This window comes from Lissotriton helveticus, chromosome 5_1 (assembly GCF_964261635.1).
Source record: "Lissotriton helveticus chromosome 5_1, aLisHel1.1, whole genome shotgun sequence".
NCBI classification, from domain to species: Eukaryota; Metazoa; Chordata; class Amphibia; order Caudata; family Salamandridae; genus Lissotriton; species Lissotriton helveticus.
Window position 1 is genome coordinate 1,511,208,476 of NC_136065.1, and position 16,811 is coordinate 1,511,225,286.

Genomic DNA, 16,811 nt, shown 5'->3' on the forward strand with positions numbered 1-16,811 from the left:
CTCTATCTATCGCCCTCACTCTATCGCCCTCACTCTATCGCCCTCACTCTATCTATCGCCCTCACTCTATCTATCGCCCTCACTCTATCTATCGCCCTCACTCTATCTATCGCCCTCACTCTATCTATCGCCCTCACTCTATCTATCGCCCTCACTCTATCGCCCTCCCTCACTCTATCGCCCTCCCTCACTCTATCGCCCTCCCTCACTCTATCGCCCTCCCTCACTCTATCGCCCTCCCTCACTCTATCGCCCTCCCTCACTCTATCGCTCGCCCTCACTCTATCGCTCGCCCTCACTCTATCGCTCGCCCTCACTCTATCGCATCACCACAGCATCAATCAGCACCACCATAGCATCACTCAGGGGCACTACAACATCACTATGCGCTACCACAGCATCACTGAACGCCACAGCATCACTCGTCGTCACCACAACCTCACTCAGCGTCACCACAGCATCAATCTGTGCAACCATTCAACAACTGGTTCAAATATGTTCTCTCAATCTTTCAAGCTTTATTACAAATGTCACAAAAAGGTGTTAATATTTCACTTCTGTTCTTGGATTTTCGTCACAATAAAATACACTGAACATAATCTTCACAAAAGTTATTTACAAAAGTTTAAGCTATTGCCATTATAAATTACAATAACTTTTATTTACGTATTAATTATTTAAAAAAAATTAAAGCCATTGTTATTTGTAATATCAATACATCTAAGTCACGTAAATAAAACACATATTGCATTACAAATGCTATAGGTGTCACATTTGCGAGAGCTAAAACTTTTAAATGACAAAGATATTAATTTCGCTATTTTCAAAACCAACACATAAATTTAAAAAAAATGGTCATTTACAATACCAATAGCTCAACCTTTCCTAATGCGAGACATATTGCATTGCAAATGCTTGTTAATAAGGTGGTGGTCTTCCAGCCAAGCAATGCAGCCCAAGGCCCATTAACAAGACCTTGCAGGACACCACACACCCACAAAACTACACCGGGTAATTTGACTTTCATGGGCTTATATCCGATTACTTGAATGCTCATAAATGCGCTAAGCGCTGAGAATACAGAACTCATCGAGGGTGCAATTGCTCCTGGCGTATGGAACACAAAAGGACAGACGTTTAGCGGCCGGCCGTGCTGGTTGGAATATTGAAGTTGCACGCTGGTGTGGGGCAGCGAGACTCTCTGGGCTCATTAATATAAAGCGGCTCCCTTTGGTGGTCGTAGTTCCACACCGCAATGGCCCCAAGTGCGGTAGCGTGTTTTCAGTAGTGACAGCAGTCATCCAGGAGCGACTAACGCAGCTGCGCAGTATAGCAAATTAATAAAACACTACACAAGGCACACAAGGAACACAGATTAGCACAGGAATAAATTAATTATAAGTCCAAGAGGCCAGAGGCACTTAACTCGGCTGCTGGAGTAGCGAAGAAAGAGGAAGCGGCAACATTACCGAAGGACTATTAAGGGGTCCTGGCCTCAACTGATTGGGCATTGCCTATTGTTGAGCTTTTGATTTTTTCCTTAAGGTTTATGGAAAATGTAAGTATTTTGTTGTACTCTAAATGGCTGCAGTTAATAAAGTGAAGAAAGAACAGCTTACACCTCCCCTCCTGTGCTGACATAGAATTGATAACTGCCATCCATACACTGGTGCAAGGTTTGCATTCTACTTAAGGAGGACTGAAGTTGTCAAAAGCAAGAAGGATCACTGGATGGTTGCGGTGCCTGTAACTCACAAATACATTAAAGACATTGAAGAAAAAACCGAGATCCCCAAAAAGGCAATGCAGAGTAGAGTGCACAGTGCCATTTGCATTTTTGTAGCATCTTGAAATCGGTCGATATGACTTGATTGGTTTTTTTTTATCTGGCAGAACGGCAAGGGTCAAGCAACAAAGGGGGATGGATGATGGGGGGGTGGACAGAGCAATCCACAACAAGGGAGTGGGTGATTGAAGGTATCTAGATAACTGTGACCATTGTTAGAATGTGTTTGCATACTTTTTCGCGTCATGCCTTTTATTTTATTTTTACAAAGATGGCTTCTGTTTTCATTAAATAATCCATTAAACATCTACCGGCCAATAACATAATGGTAAACTGATTGACGCTGTCTTGAAGTAGTAGTTGCTGGAAGCTGACCAAAATCAACCAATGGCTAAAGGGGTTGTCCCAAAGCCCACTCTTAGATTATTGTACACAATAGATTTGGTTTGTCAGTCCTTTAAAAAAATAAATCCCCCAAAACACTGCATTTATTTGATAATGGTGGCAGCATCGAATGTACGTTATCTTGCCCATTTATTACACAACCCTGCTGTACATAACTTGCAGACCCTTCTCCATCTATAAGGTCTTTTGGTTAGTTGTAGGTTGCAGCTAAGGGGTGTTGGAAGATTATTGGCCAGGCTATCTCACACCGAAAAAAACCAAATGATTCATTCCTATGTTCTTTACTTAGAGATCCGGGGCGACTGACCCAGAACATTTTGCACCCGTCTTGATGCAGAACTTAAGAAGAGGATTCTATGAATTCCTTAAATGTACATTGGGCGTCATCGTCGATACACAAATGGTTCAAACGTGAGTAGTGGTTCTGTGAACAAGGTTTGCTACAGAACATCAATTCCTGCAAGTTAGTGTTTAGTGTAGCCAGTGTATGCAGACTAGGAAGTCATTTTCACCCGTTATTCAATATTTCAGAAATCAACATGGACTCCAGTTGAGTATTTGGGCTTTTGTGATTCAACTGTTGCATAAGTGTTACAGCAATAAGACAAGGCTACGCAACTGGTTTCCCAGCAGGGGGCAGCCTTTTCACCATGCATATTTGTTTTTTAGATACCAGGAAATCTTTACATATGTATGGAAACTGTGTTTATAATCGGTTCGGTCACAGAATGGGCTAAAGATAATTGTAGAAATTGGAATGTACATAGCAATCAGGAGTCGTATCTTTTTTTTTTTACTTCTTTCTGTTTGAATTGTAAGAACATCTTAAACAACAAAAGCATGACCCAGTTAAACGAAAATGCTATGGCAACAAATGTAAGTCAGATGATCCCATGGGCACAATTGAGAAGGAAAAAAATATTTCTATCTGCAGTATATCATCAGTCAAATGTATTTTCACTGTACATGTCAGTCGTTTGGTTTCCAGGGAAACAAACATGAGGCTATGCAATAAGTTCCTATCAGCACATTCCACACACTGTTCTGTATTTTTTAAGTTTAATATTGGTAGGACCTCTCGGAGCAGCTTTTTAGGTCTGGTCTTTCATATAGTTTTACCTGTCTCTCCAGACCAGGGGTCTCCAACTTTTCTTTTCCTATAGTGAAAACTACTCCTGATCATTGGAAACCGTGGTGAACTACTGCATAATATAGTGCTATGAAAATTATGCACAAAGGACAAATAACAAACACAGCCCCTAGAGTACCCAATTATTGGTTACAAGTAGCAGACTGTATTTATGGCATAGAAGTTGTATCACAAAAGGTTTTCATTTGGGGTCCCGGAGGATCTATGTTGTCCCTTTACTCTTGAGATAGGGAAAGGAGAGCAAGAAATACAGAAAAAGAGACAAGTAATGTTAGAAAATAAGTAAGATAGAGGAGAAAAAGACAAAACAGATATGATAATGAAAGAAAAAGCAAGAAAGAAATAAAGGAACATAAAGGAGAGAGAAAATGACAGGAAAAAAAGAACAAAATAAATGAGAGAGAATGAGGAAAAGTAAAAAAAATAAAGAATAAAAGGAGACGAAGGAAGAAAGAAATTATGAAGAAAATTAAAGGGGAAGACTCAAGACAGAAACAACGAAAGGAAATAATGAGAAAAGTGTGATTAAGAACCCATGACAAAGAAAGAAGTAGAAAAACAAAAAAAGGAAGTACACAGCAGAGGAAGGAAAGATGGCAAGAGAAAGAAAAAGACGACGAGAAAAGGTTTCAAAATAAGGAAAGAGAAACATGACGGAAAGAAAGTGAGAGAGTAGAAGAAAACGAAAAATAAACAGAAAAGCAACATGGAGAAAAGGGCAAAAGTGGAGGAGGAAAGGAGAGAAAGGAAAAGGTACAATAGGTTAATACAATAAGAAAAAGAGAAAAGCAGAGGAAGAATAATAGAGGAGAGAAGATGAATGCAGAAATAGGTTAAGACTGAAAGAAAGCATGGACAGAAGAAAAGGAGAGAAATCAAGAAATAGGGAAAGCAAAATATATGGAGAAAAGGGAAAGACAGAAAAAGGACGGAAAGACAAATGAAGTAATAAAAGAAAATTGAGAGAAAAGAGGTGAAGCAAGAATTCGAAAAAGGGTGCATAGAAAAAATAGGAAAAACAAAGAGAATGAAAGAGGAGAAAAAGGGAACAAAGAAGGGGAAAATGGAGTAAGCAGTTACAAATTAGCAAAAAAAGAGAAGAAACAGCCAGAGTAAAATAAAGACAAAGAAACAGAACGGAACTCTGAAAGAAGAAATGAGTCAAAGAAGGAAAAGAGAAAAAGAAGTTAAGAAATAATTTTATAAAATAGGTATGTTTTATCACCCTACACTTTCAGCTTTCAAGTTGTTTTAAATAGCTGCCTTGTCGGGTTGGCAGCTGTATATTCTCAAGCCTGCAATTATCATGTGCGAGCTACTTTGTGGCAGCCTCGAGCTACTGGCAGCTCAAGATCACCCTGTTGGAGACTCCTGCTCCAGACTATTGTTTTTTCAAAAAACATCTTAGTCATATGGTCAGTGGACAATATACATTTGTACAAATACCTGAAAATAGCTTCTATCTCTTCAGTTGCAAAGCTGGTCCAGTGTGCTTTTATTTTATTTTTTTCATGGTACCTTTACTAGACATTTCTTGCATGCCACTCGTTTTTAATTGGTAGCTCCTATTTTTCCCATTTGTATTTGTGGGTGCCCTGCTACCTAGTGTGGATGGAAGCTGCTTCCAACATTGATTCCGATCTTTGAATTCAGTATTGCACATGAAAGCATATAGCATTCCCCATTCCTTTTGTGTCTTTCAATCCAACTTATTTACCTAGGCCCCAGCCCAGAAATGTTGAACTTTAGGATCTATACGTGCCATCTGAATAAACTCCCACTCCCTGTAAGCCCCCCCCCCCCACTCCTCCCTCCATGCATGCTTTATCACTGACTGCGTGCAGTAGCTGATCTGCAAAACCTTAGAATCTGTTGATTGGGAAAATCTCTGCCCCAAACCCCTGAAACAGTTTGGCTCACATACCAAGTAAAGGTACACTGATCCCTTTATACCTGTTAGATCTCTTCATTAGATAGAAGCCATGAGGCATGAACAAAGTCTTGATTTCCAGTCTAGAGCAATCTTTCTGACCACCAGATCTCCCCAAATTGGAGGTTCCCTTCATTGGTTCCAATGCAATAGCTCAAGAAACCTGGATAAACCTGAAAGGGTGGGATAGATGCCACATTGATCTGTCACTCTCTCTTATTCTTGTCACAGTGCCGCAGGCGAGTTGTACCGATGAGGTGAGCAGAACTTCTTTCCTGAATGTATGCTAGAGGAACCCAAGTCTCACATTGTTCCAGGTACTTGCACTATGTGTCGAACTGACATCCTCATGTGGATGGTCTTTTGGAGCTCTAGCCCGACTAGGTAAAATGAAACTGAAGGCTCTAAAGTCTTTCTCTGTCAGGCCTTTTTCAGGGAAAAGGTCAGATTGGGAAAGCAGGCATTGGGCGATGGGCCATCTCTGTGGGCCGTTTGTTTGCGGCTCTGTAAACCCGGCCACAAAAACGTACTATCTTCCCCAGTCCCCGCCACGCCACTGTGAAGTGTCGCCATCATCATGGGCGCTCTGCTGTCAAACTGAGGCTGGGGGCCAGGTGTTGTTAGGGCACGCTCACCTCGGTTCCCTGCCTCGGGTGGCTGGCCCGGCCCAGAAGTAGTGTAATTCCCCCGCTGGGCCATCACTTTCCGGCCATGGTGGGTGTGGGGAGGGTGTGAGTATGCAGGAGCTTCGCAAGGGGCCGGCATTCCCACCTAAGAACCCTCGGAGTAGCATCATCAGCTGTGTGCTTTTCTTCACCCCCTCCCCTGCCAGGTTGTACTCTAGGGCTATAATGGGATGGGGAGTGGGTTAGTAAGAGAAGTGGCCTCGTTAGGAGTCAGGTGTTGTCACATCAGTCCCAAGGTTTTTTAGGCCCTGATGGAGGAGTGGGGAAGTGTTTGCATAGGCCTCACTGTGAGGTCACCGTTCCCAGAGGGGGAAAAACGTAGGATGTAGCGTATGGCCCCAGATCTGTTGACATTCGAACTGGGGAAGTACGTTTAAGTTCTAGCATCAGCTCAATATCCAGTGACTCTGGGCAAATCACTTAATCTATCTAAAAGTGATTAATCTATCTAAAATAAAATTGAATTTGATTTTGTGCAATGTAGTTGGTGCTCATGGCAAGTGCTCTAATGCCTTAGGACTGAGTTCACGGTATATAAAGTTTAAAAAAAACACTGTGGGCCACTTTTTTTGGGAGTGCCTAGGCCTAACTGTGATCCCAATCTGACCCTATTTGGGGAGGCTTGGGGTCACCAGGCAAGCAGGGGCTGGGGCTGTGCGGGGGGAAATCTTTGCCTCATATGTCCTGGTGTCTGGTCTCCTATTACTCTGAAAACTGAGATGCGTACTACTCTTTTCACACATGGCTCTCAGGGGAGGGTAGCAATGACAATTCGACTCAAGCTTCTTAATATGGTAGGGTTGTGGTCCTCAAGGACATTCAATCAGCAATTTAATAAAACTTGAATGCCTATTTTTCCAAGAAAGTACTGTTTGTGGCATGTATAGCTGCAGGTATATAGCTCTGCATACTCCTGCCATGTAGGGTTGGCTCGGATGTGTGCAACTTGTTTTTGGGCATCAGCTTCATATTTAGACTGTTTTGTTCTGCCATCTGGTTCGGACATGTATCTAGTGAGCTCTGGGGTGACGCCTCGTGATGTTCTTTGTCGTATACGTTTTTGACTCTTCTGTTCCTTTTGGTGAAAATAATCATAGATTTTTGGTTTGTTTACCTGAGGTTGTGACCTTTGTTGGGCTCTGTGACCGGGTTCTACTGTACCCCCTCATGGGCCTTCAACTCCATCTTCGAGAATGCATGCTCCGTAATAGAAAGGACAGCCTTCCAGTGCTGTCTACAGTGTTGTGTGAAGTTTCCCTGGACAGACCTCCAAGTCTGCAATGTCTGTCTCCTGAGCACAAGGCCTCCTATTCTGCGTGCCTTGCGTTCTGCTCCAAAAATACCATGTTGTACCGACGATATTGACACCTTACTAGACACACCATGAGCCGTGGCATGAAGACAACACCCCTGACCTCTTCAGGGACCGCTGCAAAGAGGTAGAACTGGGGCCCTCAGAGGAACAGCCCCTCGAATTCAGCCCCATGCTGAGCTTTCACTTGGAGTATGAGAAGGAGGAGCTGCAGGTCTAGGAGGTGCAACCATGAGACAAGATATCGACCTTGAGTACAACTTGCCTCTCTCTGCCACTACCCTGATACGGAACACAGGTTGAGTACTGCCCTGACTTTGTCAGAAATCGAGCCCCAAAGCCCAGCGTTTGGCTTCCAGCTTGCCACTGCCTGAAGGGTTCCAAGAATACCTTTGGCGCTAGCTGCCCTAAAGACTGCTACCGCGCCAAAGCTTCCGTCACCCAAAGCTGCGTCCTGCACTAAACCCAAGGAGCTGGAGTAGCCTATCCTACAGCATCTCCTACTGGAGCTCGACTTATGACAGAAGCAGATCTTCATTCACCTGCAGACCAGCAGGATTGTGACCAAATCTCCTCCAAATGTCAAGGACATTGTCCCTCAAAAAATGTAATCATATTTGAGTAGTAGCTTGCCCGGGAGCCTACTCCATCAGCCAAGGTTAAAAAGCACAGGGAAAAGGGCACGAGTCCTCCACCACTTCAGCTCCTTCCTCCTTCTTATCTTCCACCTTACTCTCCACGCGACCCCTCTGCACCATTCATTAGAGGGTTCCCCAAATTCTTCATGGAGGAGTGGAAACCCTCATACCCGCTAGATCCCTATGAGGCCCATTTCGACACAGAGCCAAGGGACGACCTGTGAGACGACTGTGATATCGACCCACCTGGCATCATCAACCTCTACCCCGCTAGACGTACCCTCTCAGACAGTACTACCTATCACAGGTTTATTCACAGGGCTGCTGCTTTCCATAAGGTCCTGAAAGATCAGAATTTAGTTGTTGAAATGCTGTCCTCAACCTAGCATTCGGTACAATTTCTTCCTATGTTGAAAAGCATGCTTCAAATCGCCTCTGACAGGCTCTTTCAATGCCAGGCAAGTCACCTCAGGGGTCGATTACAATTACACAAATACCCATGGCACTGGTAACGCACTTCTAATAGATAAAGAGAATAGAAAAATTGACGCAGCCAGGAAGTGGATTGCCACCCCATTGGTGACTCACTGGAGAATCGCCACTACCATAGGAATGCTGTCCAGATATGACTGAGCCCACTGTGGCCATGGCGGAGCTTTACTGAATCATATCAGGAGGGAGAAGGAAGGTGTGATCCATTCAACTTCCTATGTATCAAATCTCATAAATCACGTGGGGAAGGATCACTTGTCCTGCATAACCTGGGTATACAGGTCGCGTACTCATGTGTCCCAAATAAAAAAACCCTCATGCATGTGTAAAATAGGTCGGATAAGCGGTATATCTTGGTTCTCCGCTGTTTAATCACGTGATTGCATAATCATTGGGTTAGTTGTTATGCAACCTCCACCCGGAGGTTTTTACCCTTGGTTAAAAGCAGTCGTGATCTGTGAGGTCTTCTTTAAAATACTCGGACAGCCAGGTTATTTATTTATTGGGTTTGGATTCGAGTAGGTTGTCATCAAGACTATAAGGTGTGCGTAGAGTGAATAATTAGGATTCTTACGCACTCAATGTTTAGTGGTTTAAAAAGGTCGACATGTTTCAGCCCTTGGTTGCCTTGTCAGGTCATGTGGGCTTTCTTCAGGACCGAGGTGAAGTGTGGGTGAAGACAGTGGGTGTCTCAATGTAGGTGTTCTCTTATAAAAGAATTTCTTAATATAATGAGAAGTGAAGTTAAGCGACGTATTAGTCCTTCATTTCAGATAGGTCTTGTTGTACCTGTTGGATCAGACATACAAGGGGAGGGGGAGTGGGTTATAGGACACACTTAACAGTTAAGTACTGTTGCGTTTGTGAATTATCGTTTACTGCAACTGGAAAATGGCAATACTTTTATAGACCACACACAATCATGGCAATTAACACTCTCTCGTTTCTGGTCATGTTTTGCAATGTTCGTCTCATTTTTCAACATTACTTGGATTGGCAAACTTTCCCTACTCATTTTTCACTCATACAGCATGTTTTCGTTAGTAGTAATATACCCTTCGTTTCTTATGCGAGGCTCAATATTGCTAAGATGGTAGCTTTTCATTAATTGAGCCAAGCGTTAATTGTACATTTTAAATCATTGAACACGTTTACGTTCATTCCAACATTCGAGTCCCTATTCACCCATAGTTAGTAGTGCGAGGGGGAGCTGGCTGAAGAATGCTCGATTTTCAAGCGTCGTTGCGCTATTTTAAAAAAAAACGCGATTTGGCACATACCTCTTGTGAGTTTTTCACGTTTCAACAGGTTGCCAGGGGGTCAGAGATGCCTACTGCAAAGGATAATTACAGGTTACAGGTCAGGGGCAGGTAATACTTTACGGTTTTGTCGCTGCGAGGAGCCTCTCATTCCCGCTACCTGCGGCTTGATCCTTGTGCACGACTTGTGCTGACACTTCCTCTCTGGACCCGGATTAGGTGGAGTGCTTCCGGGTGGACGTTTTTTAACAAAATTTATCGTGACGTGAAGAAAGACTCATCAATTTATGTGAAGGTCTTTTCTCAATCGCGTTTTGACATGTGTGAATAATGGGATGTAAATTTTGACGTTAGTGTATTCGTCAATGGCCGTGATTAAATATTGTGCTCAGTTCACAATGTATATCTAATGGTGAAAAATTGAGACCTCTTTAGGATAATGATTTAAAAGTTAATAAAACATTTTGGTATTAATAGTTAGTTTTGAGAGGGAGACTACTTGTTTACCATTGAATCTGTTTTTAATCTGTGCACCCATCTTTGTTCCTTTTCAAAAAGGATTTTCTCCGCATTATGGTCCTTTATGAGAAGTGTTTCCAACACAATCCATTTTAATTCATCAACTGTGTGGCCCGCCTCTAGGTAGTGATTGGACATTTTTGTTGTGTTTTTTCGGCATTTGACATTACTGCAGTGCTCGCAGATTCTTTGCTTTACCTTTCTGCAAGTCATACCTACGTAACGCATGTCGCATGGGCAGGTAATCATGTATATTACATGACTGGTGTTGCAATTGGTGTGGTTTCTCATTGTCCATTTAAGGTTGGGTAAGAGTTGTATTTCTTTTACTCTTTTTGTCAGTGTACAGACTGAGCAGGAACCATAGGCCGACAGTCTTTTTTTGTTTAGTTGGTGGTGGTCTGGACAAGTATGTCTTTTAGGTTAGGTGTTCTCTTGTTAGCAAACCTTGGTTTTGGCCATGTTATTGTAGCAGAAGTGAGAATTCTCCAGTTTTTATTCATTATTTTCTTTATGTTGTTAGACGCAGCGCTGTAAGTGGTAACGCATGTCATTAGATCCTGCTGTGGGGCCTTTTCTATTGTTTCCAGAAGGCCATCGCTGTTTTGCTTCCTTGCTTTTTTTTTGCATTTGTTGATCACCTTTTTTGGATAGTCTCAATCCTTAGGTTTTTGCACAACTCATTTGCTTGAGTCTTGTATTCTTCTGTTTTACTGCAATTTCTTCGCAGTCTCAAAAATTGGCTGTAAGGGAGATTTTACCTAAGTGGACGAGGGTGGAAACTTTGGAAGGATAGCAAACTGTTTTTTGCGGTAGGTTTGAAGAACGTTTTCGTTTGTAAGATGTTGTCCTCCACGTAGATGGTGATGCTTTACCAGCATCTCCCACATCAGTTTAAGAAGTGGGGACATAAGAAATGGGGCCATGAGCTAGTTTATGATGTAAGACCCTCTCCAACACCACTATTTGGTGTGCCCTAGTTGCAGCTGACACTGCAGCCTGGGGCATCAAATGTCCCCATTAGGCACCATGCTCGACTGATCGTCTCTGGCTTTAAGCCGGAGGTTCAACAGTATCTCCTCAATTTTCCCCTCGATGCAGTACTTCTCTTCGGTCACGAGGTTGATCAGATTCTGGCAAAAATTTAAAAGGACACAGCCAAGGCAACAAAAGCTGTTAGAAGCCTTCTCTTGGGATTTCTTTCATAGGCCCCAGTTCTTAGGGGGCACCAACACTACCTCCGCCAAAGCTAACCACTCCTACCAGAGGTAGCTGCAACAATAGACACCCACAAAGGCCTATTCGAGGGGTGACTATTGAGGTAACCACTCCATGGGCAGAGGAAATGCGGCTAAGAGAGCCGCCTGGCTAAGCAGTGACTCAGTCTCCCTTTCCCCGATCACACTACACCTGTTGGGAGCATACTACAGATGTTTCTTTCATGGATTGGAAGAAATTGATTCCGATCAGTGGGTTTTCTCCAGGCAGGGCTACTGATTGGAGCTCACTGCAACCCCACCAAATGTCCCTCCTGCACACCCTCTTCCCCAGAACACCAGCACCGCCTTCAGGAGGAAGTAGAGGCACTCATTCACAAATGGGCAACAGAGCCTGAGGTGCCACACCAGCGCTGCAATGGAGTGTACTCCCTGTACTTCCTCATCCCCAAGAAGGATGGGACACTCAGACCTATACTCTATCTCAGGCCCCTCAACAAATGCATCTGGTCAGAGCACTCCAGCATGGTGACAATCCAGAATGTCATTCCTCTACTTCAGCAAGATGACTTAATGAGCACACTCTTCCTGAACAAGGTCTATTTTCACATCACAATCCACCCTGCACACTGCTGGTACCTGCTGTTCATGGTAAGCGGCCAGCCACCTTCAATATCACCATTTCTCCAGTGTGTTCACAAAATGTCTTGCTTCCGGGGAGGAGGGGGCGCAGTGGGGGGGCGCTCATCTCAGCAAGGGCTACCAAAAAAATGGGGCGGGGGTCCAAAAGGGGTTCTCTATTAGGGACAGTCCAATGTACCTCCAAAAGGTTTGACAATAGTGGTACTGATCACTATTTGCGTCAACAATATTTGTTGATGAAACACAATTTATATTTTTTTTGCAGGTCGCTTACCACACCGTTCCAAAGTATTTATTACAAATTAGTAAGTTCAACTATGCATAAGGATTTAGAGCATGACCTAAACTAACGTTTTTCAGACAAAGTGTCTGCCACATCCATTAAGTCATTGCCATCTATTTAGTTTATAGGTGTCTCCTGATCGATTGCAGGAAAAGAGTCCATCAATGCAACAGTCTTGACACATGCTGGGATATTACTCAGTCCATAAAGGTTTCTGGTTCATTATATCCTTGGATCTATTCTTATATCCTTGGATCTATTCTTATATCTATTTTTATATGTGAATTGATAAACTGTGCAACGGTCCAAGATATCAACCAGGGATTGCTAGAACGAGAAATAATGGATTACTAAGGTGTGTAATAGACCCCTACATCCTACTCTATGTGGAGCACTTTATACAGGAATAATCTTACTTGTCAGAAAAAGGACGTAATTCCTCTCATCTACAAATATGTACCAGCCAGATTTTATGGTGCAGGGAACATATAGAAAGAGGAAATGATTAGCTCTCTGGGCATATTTACAATTGTCTGAGGCAGTAGGGAAAGCTCTTAATCTTACCAAAGGTTGGGCTCTAGATGTCAGGGACTGTGCAGGACTATGTAGGGAACACAGTCGGGGACTTGGGCAAGGACTGGGAACTGGGTAGAAAACATACCCAAAGAGGAGTACAGCGCAGCCCAGGATCATACAGGGAGTTAGAGTAGAAACAGGGATCCAAAGGGGAAGCCTGTACAAGTGAACAAGATGGGTAAGGCTCAGAAAGGAAGGGCACTCACGAGGCAATTTAGCATTCAGAATAACTACTCCCAGGATGAATTTGCAAGACATATATATGAAACAGCGTTAACAATAAAGGGGAGTGTGGGGTAAAGCACTCAGGAACTCCACACGGTAAGACTGAAGCTCAATACGTTTCTCACCCACAACTGACTGCAAATAGCCACATGTAGGATATGTATGCAAAGGCAGGATCTGTGGAGCTTATACCTATGGTGATTTTATAAATGTAACTCAAAGACAAGAAACACCACGTAGGTGTAGCTGTGCCCATGAATCCTGACGATCAAACAGAAACACGCAAGGCAGTAACAGCAAGGGGTAGAACTAAACATAAGCACGAATAGACAAGGAGCTAGGAGTGCTTAACAGGAAAGGAAGGAAATCACAGGGCACACTTGGCAGAAAGCATTTAACAAACATACATGTCAACAGAAGCAAGACAGCAGAATAGGAAGACCGCAAACTAGAACTGGAACCAAGGAAATGGGAAGAAAGGCAGAGACTTGAAAGGGATCTATAGAAGGGGAGGCTACCAGGGTATACTAGAATAGTGCAGGTTAAGGAATCAAGAAAACAAAGTAGCATAGAAGGCAGTGTTGGGGGCAGGAACAAGAATTGAGCAAAAGCTCAGGAGTCAAGGTAGCACTGCAGACAGTGCTCGTTCAGGAACAGGGAATTACTAAAGCTTTGGAGTCAAGGTAGCACTGCAGGCAGTGCTAGTGCAGGAACAGGGAATTCCTAAAGCTTCAGGAGTCAATGTAGCATTGCAGGTAGTGCTAGTTCAAGGAAACATGAAATAGCTACAGCTCAGGAAACGGAGTCAAGAGAGCACTGCAAGCAGTGCAAATCAGGAACAAGAAATAGCTGAAGCCCAGGAACAGGAACAAAGAATAACTATAGCTCAGGAACTCAGGAAACAAGGTAGCACTGCAGGCAGTGCTAATTCAGGAGAAGGGAAACTCCGTTCAGGAACTAGAACTGCTAAGGCTCAGGAGTTAAGGTAGCACTGCAGACTGTGCTAGTTCAGGAGCAGGGAAACTGCTGCAGTTCAGGAACAAGGAATAACTAAATCTCAGGAAACAAGGATATCAAAGGCTCAGGAAAACCTGGAACAAGGATCGGTCTTCATGACCAACCCTGGGCTGAAGGGAGCTGGGGCTTAAAAGAGCTCACAGTACTCATGCACATCAAGTGTGAGCAGGCTAGCAGCAGCCCTCCACAGGTGAGCTGAATTCCTCCACCCATCCTTGGCCTGCAGGGGTGGAGACAAAGCAGTGAGCAGGGAATTCTGGGTAATGAAGTTTCAGGCATGAGCAGGATTGCGTCCACAAAACCCGGCACGGATTGGATGTCAATTCCCAAATAGTGTCCAAATGGCTGGAAGTCAGTATGTACATGAAGGGTAGGGTCTGGAAGCTTGTTATGACACCTTAGAATCCCACAGTTCATCCCCCTGGTGGTGTATACGAAAACGCAGGGAGCAAGTCGTGACACTAAATATTGTGCTTGAACAATCTATGGAGAATAAGGATTGCCTATAGTCAACATGAACTTCTCCTCACTTGAACATTGACAAGTAAGCCAGGTAAACTAGCGTCACAGGCATGCTTACCTCACATTTATTCTGACTCTCTCCTGTCCTCTTCTAATTCGGCATCACACTGTGCTTGGCTCCTGTTTCTTCCTGGTTTGTTGGTGACATAGAGAAATTACTGAACTGGGGGCAGCATCTCGCCTCCTTTCTCCTGCTGGGCGGCTATCGTGATAGAAAAATTACTATTCAACAAAAGCCACAGTAGCCACCATCGCAGACCAGAATGTGTTGTAATGTATTTTGCTTCAAGAGTGGTTTAGAACCTTGTTGCTTTGTAGGCACTGGCATCATGGACCAGCGCTTTCTTTGGGTTACTGCCAGCAGAGTCTTTAATGGGTACATCACCCTCTCTGTTCTCAGGAGTATGTTGTACAGTGCTTAGCTCTCCTTCTGAGCTGGCACTCTAGATTCCTGTCAATGTTCTTGGTTCTGGCGTTCTCCTTCGCCCGGTTGGCAGTTGGAGCTCTGGCCAGAGGAGAGATGGGCTTACCTGTTCTGTGCTGCGAATAAAGCTGTTACCTGTAACATCCACCTGTGAGGACATTCTTCATTTACAACATTTGGCGACTTGGACTGGCGATGTGTCTGGCCACAGCTTCCTCCTGAAGATTTGCAGCTAGAAAAGGGATTACGGAACAGTAACGCCAACATCTCTCGAACCCTGCGTGGTGTGCGACGGAAAAAGAGAATTTCGTTGCGGTGGTGTTAGTCACTGTGGAATCGTTCGTGACTGGGAGAAATATCCGGAGGATTTTCCTAGTTGTGTCTCCTTCGTCGGAGAGTGTGACGTCACCTCCTTCAACGTCTCTTCTTTGACAGCGTGCTGACGTAGCCTGGTGAGTCGCGAGGGGAAGATATGTTGTACAGTGCTTAGCTCTCCTTCTGAGCTGGCACTCTAGATTCCTGTCAATGTTCTTGGTTCTGGCGTTCTCCTTCGCCCTGTTGGCAGTTGGAGCTCTGGCCAGAGGAGAGATGGGCTTACCTGTTCTGTGCTGCGAATAAAGCTGTTACCTGTAACATCCACCTGTGAGGACATTCTTCATTTACAACAGAGTAACTGTTGGTTAATTCCAAGCACAAGGAGCTATTCTCATTTGATGTCAGTCAGATATGTTGTTGTTCTACCAGTTGGTAAAGACGCTTATATAACTTTTATCTATTTTCACATCCCTCTGTCTTCTGTTTTACATAATGAACCATGTACATCTGAAAGAGACACGTTAGTGATAGATTCCTTACCTTAGAATATCCCCAGGCGTCAGACTGGATCTGGAAAGTTTTTCATCAGCAGTACCCCTGCGCGTCGGAGTGTGGCGTTGTGCGGCTCCGCGTCCGTCCCTGGCTTCGTATGCACCGCGATGACGTCACGGAGACTACTTAGGCGCCACCCTTGCCCTAGTCACTTTTTATCTCTACTTCTCTTTGTGTCTTTGACTCCTGGTGCCACGTATGGATGCCTGGGTTTAAATCCTGCGGGGCCTGTCACTGTACGATGTCGGTGGCTGACCCTCATGGCGTTTGTCTCTACTGTCTAGAGCACGACCATGACTCCCGGCCATGTTCCGACTCTCTGGCCATGGCTCTGAAGACTTTGCGGGAGTAGTCCTGTAAGCTACTAGAGGCCCGGAAGTCGTCTCCGCGCCGTTCGAGGTCCAGGGGTCGATCGAGGGACCGACCACAGAGCCATCATCAACTGTCCTCTGGGTTGAAGTCTTCACACTCGGAATCGGGTAAGAGATGACATAAGAAGTCGAAGAAGCGTTTACGCTCTCTGACGTCCCCCCGTCGGTCTCTGGACGTGGTCGAGGGGGCCAGGGGTACCTACCTCGTGGCTCCCTTGGAGTCTGTGAGTCCCGCGGCCTACCCACCTTATCGGGTCCGTTGGCGACTCCGGCCAAGGTGCAAGATTTTCTTGCTGCCATGGACCGCCTTTTCAGGCCTCGGGCTCCCGCTGGCGTGTCTTCGGGCTCCGTGGTCCCAGCTGAGGGCCCGCCCTTGCTGCGGGCTCCGCTACCGGCGCCGCATGGTCCTCCGCCGGCAGCTCCGGCCCGGCGCCGCAAGGTCCTCCGCCTGCGTCTCCAGCCCAGCGCCTCCTGCGGCTCCGTTTCCGGC

At 44.7% G+C, this 16,811-nt stretch overlaps 1 long non-coding RNA gene across 2 annotated transcripts in view; it reads left to right on the forward strand.

The window, feature by feature from the left end:
* LOC144753675 (uncharacterized) overlaps positions 1–16,811 on the forward strand; it is a 528,323-nt gene that overhangs the window by 225,215 nt on the left and 286,297 nt on the right. The window contains exon 2 of one of the 2 annotated variants that reach the window (XR_013594472.1): positions 2,481–2,602. The exons of the other annotated variant lie outside the window; for it this stretch is intronic. This is a non-coding gene — a long non-coding RNA (uncharacterized LOC144753675). The remainder of the gene's footprint in view (positions 1–2,480; positions 2,603–16,811) is intronic. 2 annotated transcript variants of the gene reach the window in all.